Raw genomic sequence first — 7,298 nt, forward strand, 5'->3', positions numbered from 1 at the left:
AACCCATACGTGGTATTGGCAGACTGTGAAAATACAGTGTTTTTTTAGGAATGAAAAAGATCGGTTGTGCTACTAAGCTGCCATATGCCACCTCGAGGCTACAGGCTATAGAAATATCCAGATGCATGCACAAACACAAAGACGTGACACATTCCCACAAAAATCCTCAGCCTCACACATCACATCAGATCAAATCACGTCACATAACAGGAAACAGTTGCATACAATCATCAGCCAACGGCTCTGCTCCAACACAGCTCTTTCACAGACTAAAGTCCTGCAGCCGGTCACATTCCTTCTCCTCCCTACTGTCTGTCCTACAACTAAATGCCATTTGAGAGAACATGGTAATGAGGCCAGGCTCCTTTTAATTATCCTCCCATGAATGTCATTTGCTGTTCTGTGATGAATGCATTGTATACTTTCTTTATAGATTCATGTCATTTAAGTGTTGCAGTCACTGAGATAAACTGCATGTAGGTGCAGCTTTTCTCATTACATGTAGAGACATGCAAAAGGACAAAAAAACACTACCAGGTCACATTTAAAAACCTTTGTCCTTACTTCATTTACAAGCTGTAATTACAGAGAGAAATAAGGTCAACACAATAGAAAATCAATCAGAGGAACATCGTACAGGAATCACTATTGCTGCTGATACACACACAAAGATAAAATGTAACACATACTGCCTTCCTCTTTTTGTTTCTTCTCTTTCTCTCTATTTCCATCTGTCTTTTTGTCTCTCCTGCTCTCTTTCAACCTCACACATGATTCAGCACTTCATGATTCAGCACACCTTCTGTGTGTGTGTTTGTCTGTGTGTGTGTGGGTGTGTTCCAATGCACCTGTGTCCCTGCATGAGACTGAGGCGGAGGCCTCAAGTCACAGAGGACTTGGCATAGCCTATTCAGAGACAGGTGAATCAAGTCCACAGGACTCTATAAACCAAAGCCGACTAATCTCCTTTGACACCGCACTATCTGTTGCTGAGCTGGCAAATTACAGTACACAGTGGCTTCATCGTGATCTCCTTTATTCACCTTACGATGCCTGTGCCTTCGGTCAGCTTATTCTGTTCGTAGATAGATAATCAAGTAATTGTTTAAGGCATTTATCAAGCAAAAATGCCAAAGATGTATTGTTTCCAGTTTCTATAATGTGAGAATGTGCTGTTTTTCTCATAGTAAACTGTTAATCTAACTGTAAACTTTTGGTTGGAGAGAAAAGCAAATTAAAGACATCACCTTGGGCTCCGGAAAATTGTAATGGGTGTTTGTCAAATAAACAATACACACAAAGAGCCCTATTTTCATCCTCCCTTACCTTGACAGGAAATTTCTGTTTTCTTCACTTGACTACATCTACTTTTGTAGATTTGCACTGCACATTATAAGAAGTGGTGTATGCAACAGATAAAGATATGCTGTGTTTATAACAATATATATCAAGAAATAACCCTGAAGCTCTGTCCTGCCTCTAATATAGCAAAAAACAAAAAGACATTGTGAAAAGGTGCAGACAAACTTCACCTCCACTGTCAGTATGTTGACATTCTGGATCTAAAGATGGAAGAGTTAAAAAAAGGTCTGCTGTCAGACTGTCGCACAATAGCACGGGTTATTTCAGTGGAGACCAAATTTAGCCATTGTAATGTAGTTACTGTCTCCTCTTCTGCTCCCACGCAGTAAACTGGATACCCAGGTCAGTTAGCTCACATTTTCCCCCCTTTCCGATCAATTTAACGGCTGAGCTGTGAATCAACCGTGCACCTTTGCTTAGGACAAGGTATCCCTACAGACGCTATAATTAAACAGATCACTTGCATCATGCTGTGCTGCCGGCTCTAGCAGGTACTACCCATCTCTTGCAGGAAAGGAAAAATCATCAACCAGGCAACTGTTATTAGCGGTGAATTAAGAGACCAATCTGATCCTGAGAGGTGAGTTAATCTGTCAAGTTGACAGAAACAGATTGTACTTTTGCACGACAGCTCTATGATTCTGATGCTGACAAAGTGGAGCTGCACACAAGCAGCTGCTAGATGCCTTACACACATTCAGTTTGTTTCCCTATGAATAAAGTTCTAACTGCATGCAAGAGGTTATAGAATGAATTGCTGATTCAGGGAAGGCCCAACCCCATATCAAGAATGGGTACTGTGCATCTGATTGCCAGAGGCCCCTGAAAAATGATGCTTCAGGGCATATTTATGCAACAAAGCCAACTTCGGTGATGAAACGATGGCATGAGATTATGACACAGTTTCACCAACTGGAGCACCCTTTCAGAGGGATAAAAAAGAAACTGGAAGAGGGGGATGTGAAGAAAGAAAAGTGCATCAATTTTGATATTATTTATTCTCTTACGTAAAAGTAAGAATAAAGGAAGGTGGTGGCTACAGTGGCAGTGCAGGTGAATTATCAGCGGGTAACACTGGTAACAGTATCTCCTTAGCATGTCCTGCTACTGTAGTATGTTTATACTGACTATAGAGGGTGGATATCATTGTGTAACTCACCATGTGTGACAATGTGTTACCATAGTATCAAAATACACTGAACTGTACTCTGCAACATGACCAGCCAGCATGTATTGTGATACACCACATGTGTTTAACTTAAGTGGAAAACAACCCCTTAAAGGTCCAGTGTGTAACATTTAGGAGAATCTATTGTCACAAATGGAATGTAATATACAATTTTAATTTATATTTACAGACGCCGCAGGTTGCCTTCCTTAGAGTCTGCCATGTTGAACCACCATGTTTCTACAGTAGCCAGGAATGGACAAACCAAACACTGTCTCCAGGTAGGGGCGTTTGAGTTTTTTCGTGCATTTTGCAACCACCATACTTTCTCCTTTATGCTTGGAAGGGGAGGGTGAAGCGAGGGTGTTTCAGTCTGAAAATCCACCACTAGATAGCACTAAATCCTACACACTGGACCTTTAACTGGAGGGAAAATGTATCAAAATGTACCAAATGTATTCACACACAGTGTTATGAAGTAAATATTAATAACTATGGTTGAGTCAGCAGAGTCTGTGCTGTTTTAACACCCACACACACACACACACACACACACACACACATCGTTCAAATGTAAGTCGTAAAAAATGGCTTCAGCTGGCACAAAGCAGAACAGTTTCACAGTTAAATGTCAGAATCAATATCATAAGAGAATATCATGATTTTACAGCAAGTTTATCAGTAAAAAAATAGCTTGCCATATATCAATTATTTGTCCCAAGGGACCAGACGGCTTAGACTGATGTTAGCTCTCGAGTTATGCAGTTTGTAAACTGTCATACTATATTCATTTAAAATTTCAATTCAGCATCAAAGAGAAAAACAGTAATTAAGTTTAGATGTCTTATGAACCAATCACTGATGACTCTTCTGTAGGAAAATACAACAACTGGTAATGTGACTAATTTAAATTTGTATTTACCAGTTAAAAATAGCTACTAAAACTCAAAATATTTAAACGTAATTGGAATGTGTAGCCCATATAATGTACCTTATACATATGAGAGAACAGTAACAAAAATAGTGATAGTATTACCAATCTCAGAAGCTTTGGCCTGAAACTGAGATGTTCTTCTTTTCATACACTAAAAAGGTTAAACAGGTTTGATGGTTATTTTTAATTCTCACTTTTCACTGATAAATACGAATCACACTAGATAGTACAAATGTGTCATGATTTATAGTGAGATATAAGTTATAAAACAAATTTGCAATGCAATAAAGATCAGGTTTACTGATTTGTTATTGATAGACAAATTCTGCCTGGGGCATCAGAAAGGGTAGAGACACCCCTAGGGGCTGGTATGCTGCCACAAGCCCAACCTGAGCCCTTGCGCTTGAGCTGGGATCTGGCGGGAGGCCTGGTGGCTGTGATGAGCCAGATGTGGCACTGGGAGCTGTGGGGATTCTCTACAGCAGTTTAAAAATGTTATCCCACTAGTCTGCTTTTGCATTTTCTATTAAATACAATGAACTAAAATCAGCACTGGATAGGGTTGTATCTAAATCTATTCCTGGTAACATAAATCGAGACAATTTCTCTCCAACATTAGCACATACGCAAAGGTAACAGCAGAAGTTGGAGAAAAAGTGTCTGTCGTGACTGTAAGGTCATTGGGATAATTAGCTGTGTATCTGAGAGGATGTGAAATAATAAGGAAAACATAACGGAGGCAGGGTTAGAAATGAATAGGAGCACGGGGCAAAAATGCCCTTGAAAGATCTAAAAATGCCAGTGAAATTAAAGACGAAAGGGCAGAAAATGCCCCCGATAACTGTTCTCATTATTTTAATAAATTATTAAATAACCAGCCATTAAATATAATTCCCCTGTGGGCCATATAGGTGAGTGAACGTATGACTGTGGATCTCGGGAAATATTGAGCCAGTTTGAGAGGGGTTTTTGGGTTTTTTTTTGGGCCACATGGGGTTGTATTCTGGCCACCCTTATAAGAATAGGTCCAATATTCACTCTCCTTTTGGCTCTGTTTTGGTCTCCACCTGGTACTTTGGCTGCTATTGTAAATTAACTGTATTATAAATATATTCACCTGCGTCACTAAGTTTGCTCCAAGTGCTGTTGGCACTGGGTAGGTAGCATTCAGTGTTTTTTCACATAATCTGGAGAAGAAACATGAGGCTGGTGGTTGATGATGGCAGTAAGAATGAAAAATACTTCAGTAAAATGTGTTATCAAAATGACCAAAAAGTCCCCCTCCAGACATGTATTAAGACATATACAAATAATCTTCTTGGAACAACAATGTGTCTGATATGTTTTTTTACATAACAAAAAATTAAATATAAAATATAATTTCCACATTAAAATCCTTAAAAAGGTATCTACTTCTTCCACCTCATCAAAAATTCAGAATATATGAATATGCACACTTTGTTGATTTTTAAAGGTTTCCTGAAGATCCACAAGGTGTCTCCTACCTATTATGTCTCTGAGTCCATTGTCAGAGTATGTGCGGCAGCTGGCAGCTTCAAGTTTCTACATCACACTTCTTTAAGTTGCATACTGGACCGAATCATGTTGATAGGCCCGCCCCAAAAAACCTGATTTTCAATTTTTAAATGAGTTAACTCTCCACTAAACTAACTTAAGTGTTTACATGGCCACAAGAATATAGGAAAAACCACCAAGTTACTTCCAGATGTGTAAACAGTGCACCAGCCTCCATTTGGTTGGTGATTGTTTAAATTGTGGTTTGTTTGAGCACACAGTGTATTTACTGCTCCGCATGACCTTCACACTGTACACTGCAATTTCCCTAAGCACTCTGCATTGCAATAATTATGTGTGTGCAAACAAATGAATGAATGATTGAACAAACACACAAAGGATAATGCATACAGATGCAGATAGTAGCACCGAGTAAGCTGGGGTCAGAGCCTGTATAACCAAAAATCACAAATTCCATCTCTGATCTTAAAATCTAGTAGAGGTAATATTAATGCTTATTCAGACTATTGCATCATATATATATTTTCTGTTTTTTGCCATCATTATTTTTCAGACTAATTGGCACAGCCAGATGGATTCTCCTCTCTCATGTGTGATAATCAAGTGAGTTGCTTAAATAAGATGCATCAGTTCCTTTGTGGGTACTAATACTGTAACCACTCAGCTGTTTTACTTAGACCACAATACCCAGCTGCCATTTCCCCGCGTAAGAGGTTTCTGAGAAAAACCGAGACATGAAATAAAAAGGACTTTTAACTTGTAGGAGCGTGCGGCCTGTAAGAAGACCAACGCATGTTCACATGCATCTCTGTCTGCTACAGATCTTAGTTAACATTAAGATCTCTGAAGAATATAGAGGCATGGCTCTAATAGAGAGTTTTGGCGAAACAACAAATCTGACTTAGCCCAGTCCTGACTGTCCAGCCAGCACTGATAAAATAACGGCCCTCTCTACTTCACAGATGGAGGGAAGAGATGGTGACGAAGTGAAGAGGGGGGCAGGGAGCACACGACAGATGAAGCAATGATGGACATGCAGGCTGTAGGATGATTTATTGTCGAAACTCACTGTCTGAATAACTAACTGAGTCCATCCCAAGGCTGATGTAATGATGGTTCACTGCTTGAAACCCATTATGATGGCAGGAGACTGCATTTGTCCCTCCATTAAAGCACTAATCCTGCATCCTACACCTAACATGTTACGACAGCTTGGAATTTTTTCACCGAGTGCCTTTTCTTTCCTTTCACATCTCCTGTGGATGCGTCCGATTTGCAGTTGTTTTATTATTCAGTGTTTCTATTTAATGTGGTTAGACCAAAATAACTACATTTGATTTCTATACTGTATTTTTTTAAGCTAATACTAAGGTTACAGCAGAGTGCAAAAGGTGGATGACATACCATGAGTGAGAGAGGAGCATGCAAATGGGAGAGAGGGGAGAACCAAAGAGGAACAAACAGGCATAGTTTGATAAGCAGAAAGACGAGACAAAGAGGAATGACTGAGCGTGAGAGAGACAAACTGGGAGCGCAGGGCTGTTGTATCCAAGCATTATGACACATCCCTATATACTGCACTGCCTGCATACTCACTGCAGATTTTCATTAACCTTGCGGCACCGTCTATTTGTGTTTCTAACCTGGTCCATACCATCTCATCCTCCCACTGCATGCAGCTCTGCAAACCAAACAGCAATATAATATACAGCACTTCCCTCAAATTTATAATCAACTTCCTACACAGTGTGCATGCCAAGACAATAACACCAAGCAACTGTAATCCATATGGTGCTCACTTTTCAGAATATGGTTCGTGATGTTAGTGTCTGTATCCTACGCTATATCAGAACTCCATATTTACCAAAGCTTGAATAATGCTTTGCTGAAGCATGAATAATGCTTTTGTTTTGCAAATGCCACATTGTGCAGTAAGGGTAATATAACACAGTTTAAAACACACACTGACAGAAAAATATAAGCTACCATAAACACTATAAAAGTCTGCTGCCTCATTGATACTTGAGCGCAAAGATGATCTTTTCCTGCTCCATAAATGTTCACTGATCCATAGTATGGGGGCTGGGAATTAGAAACACGCCGATGCTGTTCATGACTATAGCTATTATATTTATATTAAATTTACAGGTTCCTAAAACTTTGTTGCAAAATGCATCTTTATACAATAAATTATCTATTTTTGCACTTTAATTGTTACTGATATCTCACTGAACAGTGCACTCTAAAGAATGTTAGCTCAGGTTGAGCCCTGACAACAATACAATTTGCTTCAACCAG

General features: G+C 39.4%; 1 protein-coding gene across 1 annotated transcript in view; it reads right to left on the reverse strand.

Moving 5' to 3' along the window:
- LOC118332986 (potassium/sodium hyperpolarization-activated cyclic nucleotide-gated channel 1) overlaps positions 1 to 7,298 on the reverse strand; it is a 71,472-nt gene that overhangs the window by 55,702 nt on the left and 8,472 nt on the right. The window lies entirely within an intron of this gene.

Source organism: Morone saxatilis, unplaced genomic scaffold, assembly GCF_004916995.1.
Source record: "Morone saxatilis isolate NCDOM2014 unplaced genomic scaffold, NCSU_SB_2.0 Contig21, whole genome shotgun sequence".
NCBI classification, from domain to species: Eukaryota; Metazoa; Chordata; class Actinopteri; family Moronidae; genus Morone; species Morone saxatilis.